The sequence below is a fragment of the Bufo bufo genome, chromosome 6 (assembly GCF_905171765.1).
Source record: "Bufo bufo chromosome 6, aBufBuf1.1, whole genome shotgun sequence".
Classification (NCBI taxonomy): domain Eukaryota; kingdom Metazoa; phylum Chordata; class Amphibia; order Anura; family Bufonidae; genus Bufo; species Bufo bufo.
The window spans coordinates 197,988,545-198,014,348 of NC_053394.1; the positions used below are offsets into that span (position 1 = coordinate 197,988,545).

The 25,804-nt window shown below is 45.6% G+C and overlaps 1 protein-coding gene and 1 pseudogene across 1 annotated transcript in view; one reads left to right on the plus strand and one right to left on the minus strand.

Moving 5' to 3' along the window:
- Nucleotides 1-25,804, minus strand: part of DRGX (dorsal root ganglia homeobox) — a 321,676-nt gene that overhangs the window by 8,226 nt on the left and 287,646 nt on the right. The window lies entirely within an intron of this gene.
- LOC121006591 lies at nt 5,865-5,982 on the plus strand (annotated as a pseudogene).

Genomic DNA, 25,804 nt, shown 5'->3' on the forward strand with positions numbered 1-25,804 from the left:
TAAACCTTTGCCCCTCTAATTTAAAACTGTGTCCTCTTGTGGTAGTTTTTCTTTTTTTAAATATGCTCTCTTCCTTTACCGAGTTGATTCCCTTTATGTATTTAAAAGTTTCTATCATATCCCCTCTGTCTCTTCTTTCTTCCAAGCTATACATATTAAGGTCCTTTAACCTTTCCTGGTAAGTTTTATCCTGCAATCCATGTACTAGTTTAGTAGCTCTTCTCTGAACTCTCTCTAGAGTATCTATATCCTGGAGATATGGCCTCCAGTACTGCGCACAATACTCCAAGTGAGGTCTCACCAGTGTTCTGTACAGCGGCATAAGCACTTCACTCTTTCTACTGCTTATACCTCTCCCTATACATCCAAGCATTCTGCTGGCATTTCGTGCTGCTCTATTACATTGTCTTCCCACCTTTAAGTCTTCTGAAATAATTACTCCTAAATCCCTTTCCTCAGATACTGAGGTCAGGACTGTGTCAAATATTCTATATTCTGCCCTTGGGTTTTTACGCCCCAGGTGCATTATCTTGCACTTATCCACATTAAATTTCAGTTTCCAGAGTTCTGACCATTCTTCTAGTTTTCCTAAATCCTTTTCCATTTGGCGTTTCCCTCCAGGAACATCAACCCTGTTACATATCTTTGTGTCATCAGCAAAAAGACAAACCTTACCAGCGAGGCCTTTTGCAATATCACTTATGAAGATATTAAACAAAATCGGTCCCAGTACAGATCCCTGTGGAACCCCACTGGTAACATTACCTTGTTTTGAATGTTCTCCATTGACTACAACCCTCTGTTGTCTGTCACTCAGCCACTGCCTAATCCACTCAACAATATGGGAGTCCATGCTCAATGACTGCAGTTTATTGATAAGTCTTCTATGTGGGACAGTGTCAAAAGCCTTACTAAAATCTAGATATGCGATGTCTACTGCACCTCCACCGTCTATTATTTTATTCACCCAGTCAAAAAAATCTATAAGATTTGTTTGACATGATCTCCCTGAAGTAAACCCATGTTGTTTTTCATCTTGCAATCCATGGGATTTTAGATGTTCCACAATCCTATCCTTTAATAGGGTTTCCATTAATTTGCCTACTATTGATGTCAGACTCACTGGTCTATAGTTGCTCGATTCCTCCCTACTACCTTTTTTTGTGAATGGGCACGACATTTGCCAATTTCCAATCTTCCGGGACGACTCCTGTTACTAATGATTGGTTAAATAAATCTGTTAACGGTTTTGCCAGCTCACCACTAAGCTCTTTTAATAATTTTGGGTGTATCTCATCAGGCCCCTGTGACTTATCTGTCTTCACCTTAGACAGCAAACTTAGAACATCTTCCTCTGTAAAGATACATGCATCAAACGATTTAATAGTCATTCTTTCTAGTGGAGGTCCTTCTCCTTTTTCTTTTGTAAAAACTGAACAGAAGTATTCATTAAGGCAGTCGGCTAGCCCTTTATTCTCTTCTACATACCTTCCGTCCTTTGTTTTTAATTTAGTTATTCCTTGTTTTAATTTCCTTTTTTCATTTATATATCTGAAAAATGTCTTATCCCCTTTTTTCATAGACTGAGCTAGTTTTTCTTCTGCCTGCGCTTTAGAAGTTCTTATAACTTGCTTGGCCTCTCTCTGACTAATCTTGTAGATTTCCTTATCTTCATTGCTCTGGGTTTTTTTATAATTACAAAATGCTAGCTTTTTATTTTTAATGATTTGGGCCACTTCTGCTGAGTACCACATTGGTCTCCTCCTTTTTTTGCTTTTACTGACAAGTCTAATGCAATTTTCTGTTGCCTTCAATAATGCACCTTTTAAGTAGTCCCATTTCTCCTGGACTCCATGTAATCCGTTCCAGTCTGATAAGGACTCATTTATGACTAATTTCATTTTTGAAAAGTCTGTTTTTCTAAAATCTAAAACTTTTGTTTTTGTGTGGTGGGACTCTTTCACAGTTCTTATATTAAACCACACTGACTGGTGATCACTAGATCCCAAGGTTTCGCCTACAATGACATCATATACCGAATCCCTGTTTGTGAATACCAAATCCAAAATGGTCTCCCTCCGGGTTGGCTCCTCAACCACTTGTTGTAGAGATAACCCCAGTAGGGAATTTAGAATATCTGTACTCCTGGTAGAACTTGCTATTTTGGTTTTCCAGTTTATATCTGGAAGATTGAAATCTCCCATAATGATAACTTCTCCTTTCATTGTCATTTTAGCTATTTCTTCAACTAGTAGATCATCTAGTTCTTTAACTTGACCAGGTGGTCTATATATCACACCTACACGAGTTACTGCATGGTTAGCAAACTGCAACGTAACCCAAACTGACTCTATGTTGGCCTCACCAACTTGTATTAGGTTAGATTTAATGCTATCTTTCACATACAGGGCCACTCCTCCTCCTTTCTTGCCTTCTCTGTCTCTTCTGTATAAAGATTACCCTGGTATGGTTATGTCCCAGTCATTTCTTTCATTAAACCATGTCTCCGTAACAGCCACTAAATCTACATTCTCAGATGCCATTATTGACCCAAGTTCATTGATTTTTTTACCTAAACTGCGAGCATTTGTAGACAGGACTCTGAGCTTATCATTTCTTAACCTCTGTGCTTCTGACCTGTTCTGGCATTGTTTTGGGGGGCAATTGGACTCTTTTATTTTCACTCTTTTGCCCCCCCTTCCTAGTTTAAATACTCTTTCGCAAATTCTTGGAGTTGTTCACTAAGTACATTTGTTCCTTTGAGAGAAAGATGCAAACCATCTTTTTTGTACAGTTCCTTTCTATTCCAAGTAGAGCTATCATGAGAAACAAAGCCAAATCCTTGCTCTTGACACCATTTACCAAGCCATATGTTGAACTCCTTTATGCGCCTCTGCCTATCATTCTGAACATTATGCACAGGCAGAACTTCAGAAAATGAAATGGTGGATGCAAAATCCTGTACGTCATTACCAAGTGTTATAAAAGATTTTTTCACCTCTGACACTTCATTGCAAGCCAGGTCATTTGTCCCTAGATGGACAAGAACATCCACGTCCCCTTCCTGCTTTGCTTGCTTAACAATATTAATAATACGTCTTCTATCTCTTCTAGCAGTAGCCCCAGGGAGACATCTCACAAAACCATTTTCTTTAAGCTCCACACTTCTTATGATTGAATCACCCAGCAACAGCTGCATCCTTTGAGACTTCACTTTATCTTTTTTGTTGCATACATTAGACATAGGAGTCGATGGTTTCTCACCCTCTGTGCTTGAGTCCATATCCATGTTGTCCTTACATTCTGAGAGTGCTGCAAATGAATTATGGAAAACCACCGACTGTGGGACATGTCTTCTATCCACCACTCTAAGACTTCCAGAACCTACATTAACCCATCTGCCATTTCTGGGGGTCCTCTGTGGCAGTGGCATTGCAGCAGTCCTAGCTGGAGTTTGTTTAACAGATAATTTAAATATTTCAGCTTTCAAAAATGCAATTTCCTGCTGCAGTAAGGAGAACTGTCTACAGATCTGACAGCATCCGAATCTCCAAAGAGTGGAACATGAAATAAATGCACAACAATTCCTGCACTGAACCAAGTCTGCCATTTTAAAGAGGAGAAAAAAATAAAAAAATAATAAAAAAAAATTTGTAACTTTAAATCAAACAAATCAAACATATATATATATATATATATATATATATATACATACACACTGCATATATTACACAGTACATATATAGATGCAATATGTACAGATGTATAGTATATGCAGTAGTGTACTGATATGTGAGGTAAGAGGTATAAATTACACCTTGTGCACTCTTATATATATATATATATATATGCATTTATTACAGTATATGTATGTGTTTATTACATGTGCAGTGTCTGTATATAGTATATACAGCAGTGTACTGATAATGTAACGGATCACCTTGCACCCTGACTGCGTACCTCCGTTGATGGATGCTCCTAGTGCTTCCCGAGGACTCCAAGCACTCCGCTCTACACCATAACCACCACAGGGACAAGGAACAGGAACAGCTCTTACAAGAGCTAGGAGTTATAGCCAGGGGAGTATACAGCGTATAGCAATCCCCATACACATGAGACGAGGCTCTATGTTGAATGTAAAACAGGAACTCTTTATTGAACACACAAGCATTGACTTATATACACATTTTCCAACAAGGGTACCACCCCCGTGGACCTGGTTGGGAACTGAGGACATGACATAGCAGCCAATCCTTTACAGCTTTACAGTTTAAACACAAAAACTAACCCTATTCGATAAACACAATGGCATTGTCTGTGACGCAATCAACAATGAACAACATGCAAACAGACATCTTCACCCCCTCCATAATGAAAAAATAGGGGGCGAGGGGACACATGTGATGGGATTATCTCCTGAGTGTATCATAGGGTGATCTACTCATCGAGAAGTCGGCTCCTTTTATAATCAGCTATGTTAATCCCATCACTAACACAATTAGTAGGAGTCTCAGTGCAGAGTTAACCCTTTTTGTGTTTCTGAATCTACACCATCCACCTTTAATGGACAATAGGAAATATGTGGCATATAAATTCCACACATAAATCCGGGTTCATAGTTTCTTGTAACCCCAAAAGGTCTGAGGGGGTCTCCATAGTTCTGGGTCCATAGTTCGTAGGAAGGAGGCTGGCCTTCAGGCTTCTCCAACAGCCCCAGTGACGGTTCAGTCCGTTACAGAGGTATAATAGATGCAGTGGGTACAGATATATAGTATATACAGCAGTGGATTATAATTTATACCTCGTACCTCACATCAATACACTGCTGTATATACTATATACCTGTACACACTGCATCTGTTATACCACTTTTGTGTGCCATTGCTGTTTGTAATCCCAGTCCGACCCTGATGGTACACAGTATAACACGCATCAGCAAGCACAGTTCATGGAGCAAAGGGAAAGGTCCAGAATGGGTATTGGGTAGTGATGAGCGGACCGGTGGATGTGCGGGTCTGAGGGGTTCGACTGAACTTCATTTCAAAGTTTGGTTACGGTCCCGAACTTTACCCCAAACACCGAACACCACTGAAGTCAAGGGGACCCGAAGTTTGGGGCTGAATAATGGCTGTAAAAAAGGCATAGAAAGGGCTAGAGGGCTGCAAAAAGAAGATCCAAAATGGGGATGTTTGGAAGATGAATGTGGTCCTAGAAGGGGCTTGGAGGATGAATATGGTCCTAGAAGGGGCTTGGAGGATGAACGTGGCTCTAGAAGGGGCTTGTAGGATGAACGTGGACCTAGAAGGGGCTTGGAGGATGAACGTAGCCCTAGAAGAGGCTCCTTTCCATTCCTGAAGTAAGCCTGTGTCTCCCTCTTGTGGAGCTTCTGAACTGGATTTTGGGGCGATAAAGTTGTCCAGCAGTTTCTATGTATCAGCAGCCAAGCCTCCTCTCTGGACAATGGATGGAAAACTGTGTGTCACAAATCAGCGGCTGGTCACAGGATGACACTGAACAATGGGGCCTGACATCACAGTCAACAATGCTTTTTTTTTCTTCTTTTTTTTTTTCTTCTTCCTTCTCCTCCCTCCTGTCTCTCTTTTTGTCCCCCATTTGATGTTATGTACATATCACGCATGCCTTTTCTACTCTCCCTCTTCCTCCTTTACGAGTAGTGAGTGAGTGATGGATGGAGAGAAGCTGTCCCAGCCGGACGTGCACCAAGAGGGTGGTGTTATGCAGATTGGGAACCTGAAGAGCAGCAGATGATTATCTCCCTGTTTTGTGAGAGTGCCTCCTGAAAGGAGGATGGGGCCTGGAGGCTGTCATCTTGAGAAGTGTTCTGCTTTGGCGGCAAACCCTTTTCGGGTTCTCTGCCTTTTTGCTATGATCAACTGTGGTATATGTTCTTAGTTTAATACGTCTGATATGTCCTCTATCTGGGAACCATATATTAAATGGATTTTTCTCCTACTACAGTTAGACGGATGCAAAAGGGGTGTTCTTACTTTTTTAAAAAATTGGCTTAGTATCAAAGACACACTGCACAGATGAATTTCCTCTCCTACTACAATTAGAAGGGGTGTTGTTAATATAAAAAAAATTGGCTTAGTGTCAAAGACACACTGCACAGATGAATTTCCTCTCCTAATACAGTCAGAAGGATGCAAAAGGGGTGTTCTCTTTTATTTGATTTTTTTTTCATTAGATTTTTTTTTTCGGCTACTGTAGGCCCCAAAACATTGGGAAATGGCAAAGAGAACGCCCAAAGTGCGCTAGAGTATAACAATGGCTGGGTGCGGCTGGTATATATATATATATATATATATATATATATATACCTTTTTTTGTGTTTATTATTATTATTTTTTTCTTCCCTTTTTTGGCTTGTTTTTTGGTTACTGTAGGCCCCAAAACATTGGTAAATGTAAAAGAGAATGCACAAAATGCGCTGGATTATAACAATGGCTGGGTGCCGCCGGTATACTTCACTACTCTGGCCAAGGGACGGACAAGTCCTGTGGGATCCATGCCTGGTTTGTTTTAATGAACGTCAGCATGTCCACATTGGCTGAGGACAGGTGGATGCGCTTGTCTGTGATCACCCCCCCTGCCTTGCTAAACACACATTTGGACAATACACTTGCCGTAGGGCAGGCCAGCACCTCCAAGGCGTAAAAGGAAAGCTCAGACCATGTGCCCATTTTGGAGACCCAGAAATTTAATGGGGCAGACCCATCAATCAGTATGTGCAGGCGTATGCACACGTACTCTTCCACCATGTTGCTGAATTGCTGTCTCCTGCCAAGACGGTCCGTATCAGATGTTGTGGCATGCTGACAAATCTTTTCCACACTTCAGCCATGCTAACCCTCCCTTCTGAGGTGCTGGAGGGGCCCCAGCTACATTGGGGCCCAACCAAAGCTTCCCCCCTTCCTCTGCCTTCACCTTTTGCTTCCACTGATACCCCGCTGTCAGGTGGGAAAGCCATCAGTAGCGTGTCTACAAGCATGCACTTGTGCTCGAGCATCTTCTGATCATGCTCCAGTAACGGAAGTAAGGACACTCCTTGTAGTGGGGATGCAGCAGGGTGGTCACCCCGTAATCAGAACTGGTAAGAATGAGGGCAACTCGCCGGTTGTTGCACAGGCACTGCAACATGTAGTCGCTCATGTGTGCCAGGCTACCCAGAGGCAATGACAAGCTTTCCTCGGTGGAAGGTGTATTGTCTGTGGCCTCTGTATCCCCCGAGCCACGCTCCAGTGAGGCCCGCAAGCTAATTTAGGTGCCCCCCTCTGTGAACGCAGATCCTAATAATCATCATCATCCTCCAAAACTGTGCCCTGGCTGGACAGTTGTATACCTGGCCGCTGTTGGTGCAGGAACCCACCCTCCGAGCCACCTCTGAACGACTGGCCTGATAACCATTGGAATGATCCCTCTGCTTCTTCTTCTCTCCTGTGCCACATACCTATCCATCATGGCCTGAAGCGATTTTTTAAGGACACAGAGGATGGCATAATCGGCGCTGACCATGTTGGTGGAGTACTCGAAGCAGAGCAGCACAGCACTCGCATGCCACATGGAGGCCCACTCACTGATGCGGAAGTGGTGCTGTTCTGCAAAGCGACTCACCCATGCGTGCTGCAGCTAGAACCTCCACTATTGCCTGCTGCTGCTCACACAGTCTCTCCAGCATGTGCAAGATGGGGTTCCACCTTGTGGGTACGTTGCATGTGAGGCGGCAACTGGTAAGGTCGAAGTTAGGCTGCAGCGCAGACAGGCGAGCAGCAGGGTGAGAACACAGAAAGCGCGCACAGACGGCCTTCATTTTCTGCAGCAGCTCTGGGGTAATTTTTCAGGAACCTCTGCACCACCAAGTTCAGCAAATGCGCGAGGCAAGGGATGTGCGTCAAACCAGCTAGGCCCAGAGCTGCTATGAGATTTGCCCGTTGTCGCACACCCCCAGGCCGGGCTTGAGGATCAGCGGCACCAGCCATTCTGTTCTTCCTTGCCTGCCCACAGCTCCTACGTGGTATGGGGTCTTTCCCCTACAGATGAGTTTCAGAACAGCCTGCTGTTGTTTCCCCCTGGCTGTGCTGAAGTTGGCGCTGCAGGTGTTGTGCAGACCTGATGACGAGGCGGTAGAGTAGGAAGTGGAGGAGGAGGCAACCGGAGACATCGAGAAACCTGCCCGTGCTTACTGGTCCACATATCGGTGGACCAGTGGACCAGTAAAATATAGGCTTAGGGTCACCGTCACAATTAACAGACAGATTTACTATTGTAAAAACAAAAACTCTGTGTCAGTGACACAATTAACTGATGGATTTAAGGCTATGTACACCTTTGGAGTCAATATATACAGTTGAAAGAAAAAGTATGTGAACCCTTTGGAATGATATGGATTTCTGCACATATAGATCATAAAATGTGATCTGATCTTCATCTAAGTCACAACAATAGACAATCACAGTCTGCTTAAACTAATAGCACACAAATAATTACCGTATTTTTCGCTCCATAAGATGCATTCCCCCTCCCCCAAAAGTGGGGGGGAAATGCCCCTGCATCTTATGGGGCAAATGCTGCCATTTTACATCGCAGTCTGCCGGTGTCATGCAAATGCGGCGGGGCCGGTGCGGTCACTGTACTCACTTCCTTAATGCCTAAACATTTTATAATAATAGCTTTCATTGTAGTTCCAATCCGATCCCCAGCCACATCTGTACTACTTACTAAATGTCCTGTAGCAGGCAGAGCAGGGCGGGTGGCCGGCCGTAACTCACTGACGTCACGTGCCTGCGCCGCCTACTTCATTCATAAAGTAGGCGGCGCGGGCAAGTGACATCAGTGAGTTCCGGCCGGCCGTCCGCCCTGCTCTGCCTGCTACAGGACATTTAGTAAGTAGTACAGATGGGGCTGGGGATCGGAACTTCAATGAAAGCTATTATTATAAAATGTTTAGGCAATAAGGAAGTGAGTGAGCGGTGGGGCGGGAGTACAGTGACCGCACCGGCCCCGCCGCATTTGCATGACACCGGCCCCTAATATAGCTCCGGTATATTAGGGCATCTCTGGATGCCACTATTATGGGGTGGGGGATATGTGGATGGCACTGTTATGAGGGGGGAGATCTGTGGATGGCACTGTTATGAGGGGGGAGATCTGTGGATGGCACTGTTATGGGGGGGGTGATCTGTGGATGCCACTATTATGGGGTGGGGGATATGTGGATGGCACTGTTATGGGGTGGGGGATCTGTGGGTGACACATATATAGCAGTGCCATCCACAGATCCACCCCCCATAACAGTGCCATCCACAGATCACCCCCCATAACAGTGCCATCCACAGATCACCCCTTCATAACAGTGCCATCCACAGATCACCCCCCCATAACAGTGCCATCCACAGATCACCCCCCATAACAGTGCCCCCCTCAGATCCCCCCATAACAGTGCCCCCTCAGATCCCCCCCATAACAGTGCCATCCACAGATCCCCAATAGTAGTGTCATGCACAGACCACCAAAAGCACACCTTTTGGTTAAAAATATTTTTTTTCTTATTTTCCTCCTCAAAAACCTAGGTGCGTCCTATGGGACGGTGCGTCTTATAGGGCGAAAAATACGGTAAATGTTACCATGTTTTTATTGAACACACCATGTAAACATTAACAGTGCAGGTGGAAAAAGTATGTGAACCCCTAGACTAATGACATCTCCAAGAGCTAATTGGAGTGAGGTGTCAGCCAACTGGAGTCCAATCAATCAGATGAGATTGGAAGTGTTGGTTACAGCTGCCCTGCCCTATAAAAAACCAACACCAGTTCTGGGTTTGCTTTTCACAAGAAGCATTGCCTGATGTGAATGATGCATCGTACAAAAGAGCTCTCAGAAGACCTACGATTAAGAATTGCTGACTTGCATAAAGCTGGAAAGGGTTAAAAAAGTATCTCCAAAAGCCTTGCTGTTCATCAGTCCACGGTAAGACAAATTGTCTATAAATGGAGAAAGTTCAGCACTGCTGCTACTCTCCCTAGGAGTGGCCGTCCTGTAAAGATGACTGCAAGAACACAGCGCAGACTGCTCAATGAGGTGAAGAAGAATCATAGAGTGTCAGCTAAAGACTTACAAAAGTCTCTGGCATATGCTAATATCCCTGTTAGCGAATCTACGATATGTAAAACACTAAACAAGAATGGATTTCATGGGAGGATACCACAGAGGAAGCCACTGCTGTCCAAAGAAAAGATTGCTGCAAGTTTACAGTTTGCACAAGAGCACCTGGATGTTCCACAGCAGTACTGGCAGAATATTCTGTGGACAGATGAAACCAAAGTTGAGTTGTTTGGAAGAAACACACAACACTATGTGTGGAGAAAAAGAGGCACAGCACACCAACATCAAAACCTCATCCCAACTGTGAAGTATGGTGGTGGGGGCATCATGGTTTGGGGCTGCTTTTCTGCGTCAGTGCCTGGACAGATTGCTATCATCTAAGGAAAAGAGAATTTCCAAGTTTATCAAGACATTTTGCAGGAGAATGTAAGGCCATCTGTCCACCAGCTGAAGCTCAACAGAAGATGGGTGTTGCAACAGGACAACAAAACAAAGCATAAAAGTAAATAAAAAACAGATTGGCTTAAACAAATACGCCTTCTGGAGTGGCCCAGTCAGAGTCCTGACCTCAACCCGATTAAGATGCTGTGGCATGACCTCAAGAAAGCGATTCACACCAGACATCCCAAGAATATTGCTGAACTGTAACAGTTCTGTAAAGAGGAATGGTCAATAATTACTCCTGGCCGTTGTGCACGTCTGATCTGCAAGTACAGGAAACATTTGGTTGAAGTTATTGCTGCCAAAGGACGTTTAACCAGTTATCAAATCCAATTGTTCACATACTTTTTCCACCTGCACTGTGAATGTTTACATGGTGTGTTCAATAAAAACATGGTAACATATAATTCTTTGTGTGTTATTAGTTTAAGCAGACTGTGATTGTCTATAGTCGTGACTTAGATGAAGATCAGATCACATTTTATGACCAATTTGTGCAGAAATCCATATCATTCCAAAGGGTTTACATACTTTTTCTTGCAACTGTATATATATATATATATATATATATATATATATTTTATGATTGCATTTACCGTATTTTTCGCCCTATAAAACACATCTAGTTTTTAGAGGAGTACAATAAGAAAAAATATATTCCATTACACCTCAGATCAGATCCCCGATGTTAATAAGACCCCAACAAGTCATGTGATTGACCCCTAATCAGACCTCAGAACCCAATCAGACCTCATATCAGCCCCCAGCAGCCCCCCCTGCCTCTCAAATTGGGCCCAGCAGCCCCTATTGCCTCATATCAGCCCTCTGTAGCCCGCCATTGCCTCTCATATTGCCCCCATTGCCTCTCATAAAATAAATAAACCACTTACCTCTCCTGCTCCTGGAGGCTGCTGCTTCTCTCCTCCAGCGTGCTCGGTCTTCCGGCTGTGCTGTGAAGGCTGCGCATAGAGATCACAAAGCGCCGTCACGCTGTGCGCAGCCTTCACAGCCGACAGCCGAGTATCACGGTCGGCGTGGCTATCACATACGTGACACAGAGGGAGGGAACGAGGAAGGCCCTGCCCAAGTGAGAGGGAAGATGGTGACCCCTGACTCACCTGGCGGCTGGCACCTGGCTGCCCTGACGTCCCTAGACGGGTTCCTCATCCGTACGCCGATCACGTGCCTAAAGCCCTGGCTTTCCCTGAGCTGAGCCCTAAGTAGTGAACAGGGCGATGGGAACACTAGTCCGCACCACTAACTCTAAGGGAAAACACCAAGGGGAGGACAGACAACACAGACTCAACAAATATTCCCAGGTGGGCGACAACAGGAGACAACAATAAGCCCAACAGGGATCCGGAGGGTAGCACTCAGGAACGACAAGCAGGATTCACCACTCCAGTGGGTCAGTATAGATGTCCAGGCAGGAAGCTCTATAACTGGCAACTAGAGAAGTGTGAGGGGAGAATATAAGGAGGTAGGGAGTGGCAGACAAGAAACAGCTGAGGAGGAGAAGCTACGGATCCCTGAGAGAGACAAAAAGGATAGCAAGGCAAACACAGAAAACAATCACTAAAAAACAATGTGATCTTTAGATCTAGAGCGCGCAGCCACCCGCTGCGACTTCCTGACCCCGGGTATAACGGAGTCAGACGTGGCTCTTGATACCCTCGTGACAGTACCCCCCCTTTCACGAGGGGCCTCCGGACACTCAGGACCAGGTCTCTCCGGATGAGAGGCATGGAAAGTCTGTATTTACCTGTTGGCGTTTACCTCTGACGCTGGAACCCACATTCTTTCCTCGGGACCGTAACCCCTCCAATGCACCAGATACTGAAGAGAGCAGCGGACCCGACGAGAATCAACAATTCTGGCTATTTGAAACTCCAGATTACCAGCCACAATGACAGGAGGAGGTGGCAGCGGCGATGGTTCTAGAGGTGGAACATACTTCTTGAGTAACGATTTATGGAAGACGTTATGGATCTTAAAAGTCTGAGGTAGCTCCAGGCGAAAAGCCACAGGGTTAATGACGGCTACTATTTTATAAGGACCAATGAACCTAGGACCCAGTTTCCAAGAAGGAACCTTCAACTTAATATTCCTAGTAGACAACCACACATAGTCATTCACTCCTAGGTCCGGACCTGGCGACCGTTTCTTATCGGCCATGCATTTATATTTACCACTCATCTTTTTCAAGTTAACTTGCACCTTCTGCCATACCGAAGAAAGAGATGAAGAAAACCTTTCCTCTTCGGGAACCCCAGAAGACCCCCCCTCTTTGAAAGTACAAAATTGGGGATGAAAACCGTATGCACCAAGGAATGGTGACTTGCCAGTGGACTCCTGATAATGATTATTTATGGCAAACTCAGCTAACGGTAAATATGATGACCACAACTCTTGGTTTTCAGACACAAAACACCTTAAATATGTTTCTAGGTTTTGGTTGGTACGCTCAGTCTGTCCATTCGACTGAGGATGGAAAGCTGAGGAAACGTATACCCCCCGGCTGACATCCTCCGCACAGCCCGGGGTTAGTAGTTTTCCGACGGTCTTTTGTTTTTGAGAAAGGAGGGACAGACATTAATGAAATGACCCCTCCCCCCACAGAAAAAACAAGCCCCCCCCCTACGGCGATCCTTGGGAGGACGGACCTGACGAGAAGTTCCGCCTAGCTGCATAGGCTCATCTAAGTCAGTACAGGCTGACTGTTGCTTGGGAGAGGTAACCAATTGCTCAGGAATTTTCGATCTCTCCCTAAGACGTCTATCTATTCTGATAGAGAGGGACATAACAGCATCGAGGGAAAGGGGGGTCTCATACAGCGCCAGTGCATCCTTAACCCTTTCAGATAACCCAGAGCAGAACTGACTCCCGAGAGCCGGGTCGTTCCACTGAGCATCCGTAGCCCACCTACGGAACTCTGAGCAATATTCCTCTGCTGACCGATCTCCCTGTAGGAGTCTCCGTAACTTCGACTCAGCCAGGGCGACTCGGTCAGGGTCATCATATATGAGACCCAAAGCCCCAAAAAATCCCTCCACTGACCGAATAGCCTGAGAACCAGGGGGTAACGAGAACGCCCAGGATTGCGGATCCCCCTGAAGCAGGGAAATGACAATCCCTACCCGCTGTTCTTCATGACCTGAGGAGTAAGGGCGCAACTTAAAATATAATTTGCAGGCCTCACGGAACGTCGCAAATTTGTCCCTTCCCCCAGAAAATCTGTCGGGAAGAGCAACCTTGGGTTCAGTGACAACCTGGTTACCCATAGCAACCGCTGGGGGTGCGGTCTGCTGCATTTGCTGCTGTTGTTGGAGAACAGACGCCTTCAATCCTGCCACCTCCAAAGACAGGCTTTGAAGCTGTTCTGCCAAGGCATCAATAGGATCCATATTGGATTCTAAGTAGAGAGAGAAAAAAAAAACAACAAATAAAAAATTATATAACTTTTTTTTTTTTCTCAAAAGGTAAGGGGCAGTTATAATATCACGGTCGGCGTGGCTATCACATACGTGACATAGAGGGAGGGAACGAGGAAGGCCCTGCCCAAGTGAGAGGGAAGATGGTGACCCCTGACTCACCTAGCGGCTGGCACCTGGCTGCCCTGACGTCCCTAGACGGGTTCCTCACCCGTACGCCGATCACGTGCCTAAAGCCCTGGCTTTCCCTGAGCTGAGCCCTAAGTAGTGATCAGGGCGATGGGAACACTAGTCCGCACCACTAACTCTAAGGGAAAACACCAAGGGGAGGACAGACAACACAGACTCAACAAATATTCCCAGGTGGGCGACAACAGGAGACAACAATAAGCCCAACAGGGATCCGGAGGGTAGCACTCAGGAACGACAAGCAGGATTCACCACTCCAGTGGGTCAGTATAGATGTCCAGGCAGGAAGCTCTATAACTGGCAACTAGAGAAGTGTGAGGGGAGAATATAAGGAGGTAGGGAGTGGCAGACAAGAAACAGCTGAGGAGGAGAAGCTACGGATCCCTGAGAGAAACAAAAAGGATAGCAAGGCAAACACAGAAAACAATCACTAAAAAACAATGTGATCTTTAGATCTAGAGCGTGCAGCCACCCGCCGCGACTTCCTGACCCCGGGTATAACGGAGTCAGACGTGGTTTTTGATACCCTCGTGACAGTGAGGACCAGGAAGCGGTGAGTACAAAGCCTTCACCGCTTCCGGGTCCTCCGGTACTAATGAGCGCTTCCATAATGGAAGCATTCATTAGTATTCGCCCCATAAGATGCAGGGGCATTTTCCCCCCACTTTTGGGGGGGAAAAATACATCTTATGGGGCGAAGAATACGGTAACTTTTGGCTAAAAATCATATTTTCAATTGGCCTTTATTAAAAATATTGAGCTGTTCAATCAAAAAGGGTTAACTGTTATTCTAACTGTGTGACTGGTACTTTCACTTTCACTTGTGATGGTCATCTAATAAGCCTTATCTCTAAACTACTGAGAGGTCATGAACACTTATTTAAGCCACATTCTTATCAGTAAGTTAAGTATTGAGCTTTAATGAGTGTTTATAATGTAAGAGAGCACAGATAAGGGTGGGTTCATATCAGCGTCATGTATTCCATTATGGCTTTCCGTTATAACATGGTTATAATGGAAAACAGAATGCATAAGACGGAAGTCAAAACGGAAGCCTTTAAGAGGCATTCCATTTTGATCCTTCATAATGCAAGTCTATGGTCAGCAGAACGGATCAGTCCTGGTCTCCATTATGCAGGAGTCCAGTCCTGCATAACGAAAACCAGAATGGATCTGTTATGCTGCTCATAGACTTGTATTATGACGGAATGCAAAACGGAAGCCTTTAAAAGGCATTCCGTTTTGCTTTCCGTCATAATAGAAGTATATGGAAATCATAACGGATCCCGCTGGTGTCCATTATGCAGAACGGAAAAGAAAAGTCCTGTCGATAGGACTGTTTCCCATCTTGCATAACGGGAACCAGACGGATCCGTTATGATTCCCATAGACTTCTATTATGACGGAAAGCAAAACGTAATGCCTCTTAAAGGCTTCTGTTTTGACTTTCGTCGTATGGATTCCGTTATTTTCCGTTATAACGGAAAGCCATAACTGAATCCATAACGCTGATATGAACCCACCCTAAGAAGTCCTTCTGCTCCTCAGATGACGGAAAAGACAAAAAATCCACAGGTTGCTAGTAGAGCATGTCAGCTCTGTGTAACAGATCCACCTACCTCATCATGAACCCACTGTGCCACTGACTGGCTATACTCTGGAGGGGTGTGTCTAAGCAACTACCTAGTTTTCACTAGAGCCTCAGATGGTGAGGATAGACTTGAGTCGTTAGGGTAGTTGCCAGGGGCTACTCAAGAGCAATCCCTGAGTCAGTGGCAGCTGGTCCAGGCGGACAAGGAGTACCAGAAGTACACGCGTAGTCAGGCAGGCGGGGTCATTACCAGGAGCAACAGTGCAGTACCGAATGATGAGGCAAAGATGTTGTCAGACAGGCAAAAGGTCAGGGCAGGCAGCACAGGTACAGGTCAGGCAATCTGGGTCGGCAACAGGAGAGACAAGGCAAGCAGGCAGGGATCAGACGATAAGCAGAGTCCAGGAACGAAGTATAAATCAGGAGCACACAAGCATACCAGGAACCAGCAAACTCAAGGACCTTGACACTGAGGCATCTGGGAAGATGGCTGAGCCACTTAAATACCTGCAGGAGAGCCAGGGTTGGTCAGCGTGGTCACCTGACCTAACCCACACAACCCAGGGAGTGATGCGCTCCGCCCTTAGAGCAGTATAACATGAAACCAGCTGACCTCATGATGTGTCCACGGCTGAGTGGAAGCTGTGGAACGGAATCCTCAAAAGCACCGACCACAGGTCACTGATGAGCGCGTCGCCCGGGACCACGGCGATAAGTGGGGCAACAGCGGTGTACAGCAGCCGCTGTTACACTCTGTACACGAAAAAGGATTCTATATTGTTAATGAAGACCAATTGAAAAAGTGTTTTTGTTTTTTTTTAGGTCAAAATAAGTATAATGCAATAATTTAAAAAAAAATTGCTCTCAAAGGTGTACATAGCCTTTAACTATTTCCGTGTCACAACAGCAAGGAAAATAGCTTTGTGTCACCGACACAATTATCAGACTGATCAACTGTCTTGTAACAGTAAGACGGATGAAAATGCAGAGTTTTGAACCCCAATAATGACTCTAGGTCACCCACAGACTGAAAAGCACAATTAAGTAGTGTATTTCTGTGTCACTGGTGCAAAGGTGTTCTATAACACCGCAGAAAAATACAGGTCACCCACAAAGTTATTAAAATCAATAACAACCTAACACTGTCCCTTCATGCAGCAGTGTCCTGTCCCTACACTAGTCAGAGCAGAATGGCGGTGCACCATGTGATCTGGCATTTATGCATGCAGGGTCACATGGTGCGCCGTGCAATCATAGCCATGCCAAAACTAGGCATAACTGTGATGTCTTCCAAGTGCCCACAGCTTAAATGCTTATTGATCAGCTGCAGCCTTTCAACATGCATTATTTAAGCAATGAACACGAACTTTGCCAAAATCCGGGTTCGGGTACCAGGACACCGTTATGTTCAGTACGAACCCCAACAGGGAGGTCTGTATTTGCTCATGACTAGTATTGGGATGTGCTGTAAATGGGGCATGGGGGCCCAATTCAGATTCTTGCTATGGGGCCCAGTGATTTCTTTGTACGCCTCTGATTGTAGATATTGCAAAATACAATAGACAGACCATGCTATAGAGGACCGGTTCCAGGTTCATGTGGGCCCTTGGGCGATAAAGTCTAAGTGGGTCCCCTTGTGGCATTTTGCATGACACACGCAGCAATGAAACTGAATGTACAGATGTAGTCGAGCTAAAATTGAATCTGATAACTCTGGTAACATGTCACAGTGCTATCTTGTGCCAACTTGTGACAAAAGCCATTAAAATACATTGAAAGAGTTAGTCCTGTCCCTACAGATATTGCCAACTACAATAGACAGAGCATGCTACAGTCAGGGCCGTCTTTAATATTGATTGGACCCTGGGCAAGAGGGAGAACACAAGTGCCGCTGCCGCATTCATGGGTCCATACTTTATTAACTAAGTATCAGGACATGTAGGGCATACATGGGGGATGTCCCTGCACTTACTATTATTTCTGGGCGCCGCTCCATTGCGCCGCTGTGGCCCCCGTTATATTCTCCCAAGCTGTATGCTAAGTAACAGCATCGGAACACCAGGGAGGAGACATCAGCTTTTCTCCCTGGGCGTTCCTTCAGGGAGAAGGAACGCCCAGGGAGAAAAGCTGATGTCTCCTCCCTGGTGTTCCGATGCTGTTACTTAGCATACAGCTTGAGGGAATGTAACGGGGGCCACAGCGGCGCAACTGAGCGGCGCCCAGAAATAATAGTAAGTGCAGGGACATCCCCCATGTATGCCCTACATGTCCTGATACTTAGTTAATAAAGTATGGACCCATGAAGGGTCCGCCAGTGGCCAGCGGGGCTCAAGAGGCAGCTGCCTTGGGCCCCTCAGGAGCAACTGGGCCTGGGGCAGCTGCCCATTTTTCCCTGCATTAAAGACGGCCCTGGCTACAGTGGATATATGTGAATCAGTCCTTATTCTCCTACTTTTTTTTTACCTCCCCAGTGTTTCAACCTCTCAAGTCTACTCACAGTTTTTACCATTTTTCTATGCATACACCTTTTCGAACACCTTTTTATTAAATTTTTTGTGAGGTATGTGGCCAAATAACATGAAATTTGGCATTGTGCACCTATTTTTGCCCATATGGATTTCACTTATGATGCCATATGATATGGTGATACCAAAATGACACCAAACGGTGCCCATTTGGATCAATGGGTCCCATCTGGCACTGGACAATTTCTTTGATCCAGGGTGTCAGAAATTCTGGTATTTTCGTTGTTCTGCACCCATGTTAGAGCAGAACAACAAAAAACAAAATGCAGATGTAAGAAACAGTCATGTACTGTCTCTTACGATGATGAAGATGATTGTTGGCCAATCCTTACTCCTGAGGATGTTCCACCTGTGACTACTGTGCCCCCAGCCTGTGCCCCCTCTGGTGCGGAGTCTGCTGGTCCTTCTCAGCCTATGGCTACAGCACCCCAGAGTATACCAGTGGTTCTCAGACGCACCACTAGACAAAATGCTGGCACTCCCCCTGTTCGGTACGCGCAGGATGAGTTTATTTGGCCTGCCATACAACGGTACATTACCACTCTACTTTTAATAGTACAGCCCTCTGGATATTCAGTCATTGGCAGGGACTGCCAATCTTAAAGTGGGGGGGGGAATATGTAAGAAACACTCATGTAATGTCTCTAAGTTTCATTATCCTGGTAAACTGTGTTAAAATTTATTGTAAAATGCCTGCAGTATTTGTTTGGTCAGTAGATGGCAGCATAGGACCAATTTGCATTGGAGTTTACCATAGAGAAAGTGTATTACTGTGACACTGGTTCTTTAAGGCAGCAGCTAAGTGTTGAAGTGACACGCCCCTTATGATGTTAGCCTGCCTGAGTGTGAGCAGGAAGAAGGAGGAAGAGAGACTTGAACTGCAGCTGCCGCCATATTGGCAAGATAGAAAACAAGTTCTGTGTTGTGTAAGACGTGTGTGGAGATACTAAAGGACTTCCCTGTACAGCCAAGCTGTGTGAACTTCGATCTAGAGACGAATGGAGTACAAAGAAACCGTGCATTTAGTGAAGCCAAGATAAAGAGGACTGTGTGCAGCAACTAACCTGTGGAGCCGACATTGGGCTGAGTGGATTGCCCCAAACAGTAAAGAGACTCACAGTGCTGTCGAGGTACCGGACAGTAACTGTAAAATTCTGGATTATATTCAACTGGTTTTCCGGCCTGCTGAGGAGGACTTCTTTGTTGCGGATCCTGCGTTGGTTAAAGTAAAAGGAAGACATCAGGCCCCACCGTGCACTTCGACAAACTGTAAGCGGTCCACTTGGATCAATGGGATACGGGGGGTGCGCACCCGCTTGAAAGTTAGGGTCAGTTAGGGACAGTGCTGGGACTATTATTTCTTAGTGTCCGCACTGCGAATACGAACACAAGAAATGTGAAAATTGTTGCAGTGTTTAACTTGTATTGTTTATACTGTTTTGAATATTTTGCTTGTCTTTACCTCTGCAACTTCACTGTTAACCTGATTTTATTAATTTTATAGTAAATGCAATTTTCTTAATCTTGACTTCTATGTACGCACTCTTTTCTGGTTGCGGAGTCAAACCACCTGTCTTGCTCTCGGTTCACACAGATGTGAACCTCATTAGAAACATCCCTCCAACAAAGATTTAGACCTAAATCCCTGTTTGACTGTAACATATAGGGGGCCCCCTCCTTTTCCTAAAACCACAATATCTTACTTGCTACTGTATATTCTGCAGACTGGGAGAAGGTTGCTGAGCGGGAGGCACTGTGCCCCAAAGACATACTACCCCACTTTAGGCTTATGAGGCTGATGTGCAGCCAGCCTCCTCTGACTGGCTGCTTACACTGCGTGCTGGTACCTAACCTTTTGGCTTCACTACAGATCACAGAGCTGTCAGCTACTATTGGCTGAGATCCAAGGTGTCATGTGTAATGAAGCTGCGACAGGTGCCAGCATCGTAATTGCTGCACTGTGTACAGCCAGTACAGTCTTAGCATACAGACTGAATGTGCTTCTCTCTGCGCTGATAGTAAAAAGTGCCCCGGACCACCGGTAGTTCACCCTGCAGCTGCCAGACAGTTTCTGTTGTGTGGGGACGAGGTGAGCATCTGCAGTGCAGCTATTCACTTTTTTGAATGTTGGAGTGAGGAGATGCAGTGGCTATGGCGTGCCTAGGGTATTTGGCACACAGGACGAATCCTTTCTCTGGCACCCCCCTTTCCCATAAATTTTAAAAATATATAGGAGCGGCGCTGGGAGCGGGGCAAGTATTTTCCCAAAGAGGGGGCAGGTACATGGAGGGGCTGTTGTAGATACTGGATAATGCCTTTAAGAAAGCGAGAGGAGAAGAAGGAGGATATGGAAGATAGGCATTGCGGGACTCTGGATAGTAAGGTGGTGATGTCTGGACCAGAGAGGAAGATTTGTGTGTCGTCAGCATAAAAGTGATACTAAAAGGCATGGGACTGTATAAGCTGTCCCAGGCCGAGGGTGTAGATAAAGAAGAGCAGGGGACCTAGGAAAGAGCCTTGTGGTACATCAACAGAGAGGGAATGAGATGAGGAGATGGTGTGAGAGTGGGAAATGCTAAATGTCCGGTCTGTGAGGTATGATGTGATCCAAGAGAGGGCCAGGTCAGTGATGCCAAGAGATGAAAGAGTTTGTAACAAAAGGGAGTGGTCGACTGTGTCAAAGGCAGAGGACATTTCAAGGAGGAGAAGGACAGTGTAATGTTTTTTTGGTTTTGGCTGTTAGCAGGTAGTTGGTGACTTTGGTAAGGGCAGTTTCAGTTGCGTGGTGGAATAGGAAGCCAGATTGTAGCTGGTCAAAGAAGGAGCAGGAGGAGAGGAGAGGTGAGAGGACAGTTCAGAATGGACATGTTGTTGAAGTAGCTGTACAGTATAATGATCCCCAGTGCCCCCCACAAAGGACAGTGCCCCCCATACAGTGTAATGATCCCCAGTGGTCTCCACACACAGTATAATGACCCCCCCCCTAGTGTCCCCCTCCATACCTATCATTGCTGGAGCTCAGGGGAGCTTGCAGTCATTTCAATTCACGTTCCGCAGCTTGTTTCCCTGCGCACCTTCTCTTCCCCGTCATGACATCATGATGTCACCACTGGGCCGGGCCTGGAGGAGAGAAGGAACGCAGGGAGATGAGTTGCTTTTATAGAATGAAAGAACCACTGATTCCCCATGCGCTGCAGCAATGAGCACCTCCATCTGCACTCCTCTGAGAGCCGGCACCCGGTGCGTACTGCCCCCCCTTGGCTTACCACTGCTCAGTGGGCCCCCCAGGAGCAGTGGGCCCCGGCATTTTCCCGAAGTATTCCGGATGCTGACACCAACCCTGGGCACACTGCCTAATTATAAGCAGTAGTACAATTTTAATTTGTTTTTAGAAATAAAAGGGATGATTGCACAGCATTGGCTGGAGATGCTGGGAAAAAGCCTATGAACTGTAGAAACTGGTGTTTATTAGTTTTTTTTAAACAAGGCATGTACAGAAAAAATTTGGTTGGTGTAGGATTTTGAACTTTCCACTTGCCTAAACCCTAAACCCCTGACTACCTATTGTTTCAATCTTCCTAACTAAATATGTCCCTAAACTGTCCCTAACCCCTGGATTGCTGGCTTGTTACTACATCATCGTCACCACGTGATCACACTGTGAGCGCGCAGTGACGTCATCACGCTCAGCGCAGGTTCTTTGGCAGGTCTTTTCCATTCAAGAGAGGTGCAGACTGCATGTGCGTGGGCAAGTGGAAGAAGTGGATGAGTGATTTTTTTATTTTTTATTTTACTCAAAAGTCCATACTGCACTAGCATATTACTGTTTTTAACGGCCGTTACACGGGTGCGTTTATGATTTAGCGGCCCCATTGACTAAATAGAGTTTTAACATAGCAATTCGTGATGAATTAATTTGTAGCTAATCAAATTTCTTGTCAAATTTTGGCAAAGCTGCCTAATCGAATTTTTCAAAACTCATCTCTAATTACAACAGTATGATGTTTTCGTACCAGTCCAGAAGACTCAATTGAACATGATGAGATCAACGTCTTCTTCAGGATAAGAATTAATTAATCCAGAAGAAAGCAAAAGGATTAAGAATAGATCCTTTTCTGGATCCATTCTCATTTTCATAACATATATTTTTTATGTAAACTCTAAGCTTATGCAGTTTGGAATATTTAGAAAAAAATCTCCTTTTTCTGACCCAGGTACAGTAATAATTTTTCTAAGTTCACAGAATTTTGCCTACTAACTAGGGTTCAACGAACGTGAACTGTAAAGTTCGAGTTCGTACCCGAACCTTTCAGTAAAAGTTTGGGTTCGGGTTCGGTGTTTGGCGATTTATTGACGCTTTTTGAAAGGCTGCAGAGCAGCCAATCAACAAGCGTTTTACTCTTGTGCCCTCAGAAGCCATCCCAGTCATGCCTACTAATGGCATGGCTGTGATTGGCCAGTGCAGCATGTGACCCAGCCTCTATATAAGCTGGAGTCACTCTGCTGTGCTTAGTGTAGGGATAGGATGCTGCTGCTGTGAGGAAGAGAATAGGAAATAATCTTTAATCTGAAGTGCTTTTTAACTCAGCAATCTACATAGATTTAATTTTGTGGGTGCAGTGCACAATTTTTTCACCCTGCCCTGAGCCCAGTGACACAGAAAAATAACTTTTATCCGTCTGTTAGTTAGGTGGGCGGCTGCGGCCATTTTAAGCAAGCTCAGTGAACCAGCACAGCATATGTGCATTTGTGACATTCAAATCCAAGCTTGAAATACTGCAATAATAATCTGGGTTTAAAATAAACACCCATTTTTGGCAATATCCTATATCTGGTGCCTTTGCACCATTTGTCAGTGTGTAAGACAAGCTTGAAATGCTTTAATAATTTTCTTGTTTTGAAAAAACACAAATTTTGGACAAAAAACTAAATTTGCAACCTTTGCTGCATCTGTCAGTGTGAGATACACGCGTTAGATACTGGAGTTCTATTCTGTTATAAAAAAACACCCATTTTGGGCAAAATACTTAATTTTGCAGCCTATGCTGCATCTGTCAGTGTAAGATACAAGCTTGAAATACTGCAATAATATTCTGGGTTTAAAAAAAAACACCAATTTTTAGCAATCCCCTACATCTGGCGCCTATGCTGCATTTGTTAGTGTGACATACAAGCTTGAAATACTACAATAATATTCTGGGTTTAATAAAACACCCATTTTTGGCAATACCCTACATCAGGGGCCTATGCTGTCAGTGTGAGATACATACATTAGATACTGGTGTTCTATTCTGTTATTTAAAAAAACACCCATTTTGGGCAAAAAACTAAATTTGCAGCCTATGCTGCATTTGTTAGTGTGAGATACAAGCTAGAAATACTGCAATAATATTCTGGTTTAAAAAAAACACCAATTTTTGGCAATAACCTACATCTGGTGCCTTTGCAGCATTTGTCAGTCTGAAAGACAAGCTTGAAATACTTCAATAATTTTCTGGGTTTAAAAAAACACCAATTTTGGATAAAAAACTAATTTTGCAGCCTTTGCTGCATCTGTCAGTATGGGATACAAGCGTTAGATACTGGTGTTCTATTTAGTTATTAAAAAAACACCCATTTTGGGCAAGATCCTAAATTTGAGAAATATAGTAGATTGGGTTGCTGACAGTGCCTCCAGTTCCTTCACATTGTCTCCCACCCAGTCTCCTACTGAAAGATCAGAGTTAGCAGCCGATGTCCATCAGTCTTTCACCTCAACCCCTTGCAAATCAGCCAAGCAGTCTGAGCTCCAAGTCATGCAGCAGTCTCTTCTGCTTTTTGATGAGGGTTTCCCAGGGCCATCCACCTAGCCCTGCCCCAGAAGTGGAAGAGATTAAGTGCACTGATGCCCAACCACTTATGTTTCAAGATGAGTACATGGGAGGACCACCGCAGCACGTCTCGGATGATGACGAAACACAGGTGCCAACTGCTGTGGCTTTCGAAAGTGTGCAGACCGACAAGGAGGGCAGGGGTGAAGACTGGGTGGAAGATGATGTGGAGGACGATGAGGTCCTCGACCCCACATGGAATCAAGGTCATGCGAGTGACCTCTGTATTTCGGAGGAAGAGGCGGTAGTCCCACAGAGCCACCAGCACAGCAGAAGAGGGAGCAGGGTGCAAAAGCGGAGCGGCCGTCCCCTAGACAGTACGCCTGCTGCTGCTCACTGCAGCAAGGGACCGAGCACACCAAAGCCAGCTCCAAGGAGTTCCCTGGCATGGCAGTTCTTCAGACAATGTTCTGACGACAAGACACGGGTGGTTTGCACGCTGTGCAATCAGAGCCTGAAGCGAGGCATAAACGTTCTCAACCTGAGTACAACCTGCAAGACCAGGCATCTAAGTGCAAAGCACGAGCTGCAGTGGAGTAGACACCTCAAAAACGAAGAAAGGTCTCTGGCTCCTCCTGCTTCCTCTTCTGCTGTAGTCTTGGCCTCTTCATCACCTCTATAGTGACAGTTCCACCTGCCACCCCGAAAACAGAGGATCTGCCAGCAACACCACCACCTGGGTCACCAAGCATCTCCACAATGTCCCACGGAAGTGTTCAGCTCTCCATCTCCCAAACACTGGAGCGGAAGAGGAAGTACCCTCCTACCCACCCGCGATCCCTGGCCCTGAATGCCAGCATTTCAAAATTATTGTCCTTTGAAATGCTGTCATTCCATCTGGTGGAGACGGAGAGTTTTAAAAGCCTTATGGCGGTGGATGTCCCACAGTACGTCGTGCCCAGCCACCACTACTTTTCCAGGCGAGCCATCCCTACCCTGCACAACCAAGTGGGGGACAAAATCAGGTGTGCACTGCGCAACGCCATCTGTGGCAAGGTCCACCTAAGTACGGATACGTGGACCAGTAAGCACGATCAGGGACGTAATATCTCCCTAACAGCACACTGGGTAAATGCAGTGGCGGCTGGGCCTGAGGCGGATAGCAGTTTGGCGCATGTGCTTCCACCACTGAGGATTGCAGGGCGCTTCAGTTTGCCTCCTGTTGCTTCCTCCTTCTACTCCACTTCCTCATCCTCTACCGGCTCCCTTATCCGGTCAGCGTAACACCTTCACCACCAACTTCAGCACAGCCAGGGGTAAATGACAGCAGGCAGTTTTAAAACGTATCTGTTTGGGGGACAAACCCCACACCGCGCAAGTGCTGTGGATGGGCATTGAACAACAGACCGATGAGTGGTTGGTGCCAGTGAGCCTCAAGCCCAGCCTGGTGGTGTGCGATAATGGGCGAAATCTCGTAGCAGCTCTGGGACTAGCCGGTTTAACGCACATCCCTTGACCGGCGCATGTGCTGAATTTGGTGGTGCAGAGGTTCCTTAAAAATTACCCCGATATGTCAGAGCTGCTGCATAAAGTGCGGGCCGTCTGTGCGCGCTTTCGGCGTTCTCAACCTGCTGCTGCTCGCCTGTCAGCGCTGCAGTGTAACTTCGGACTTCCAGCTCACCGCCTCATATGCGA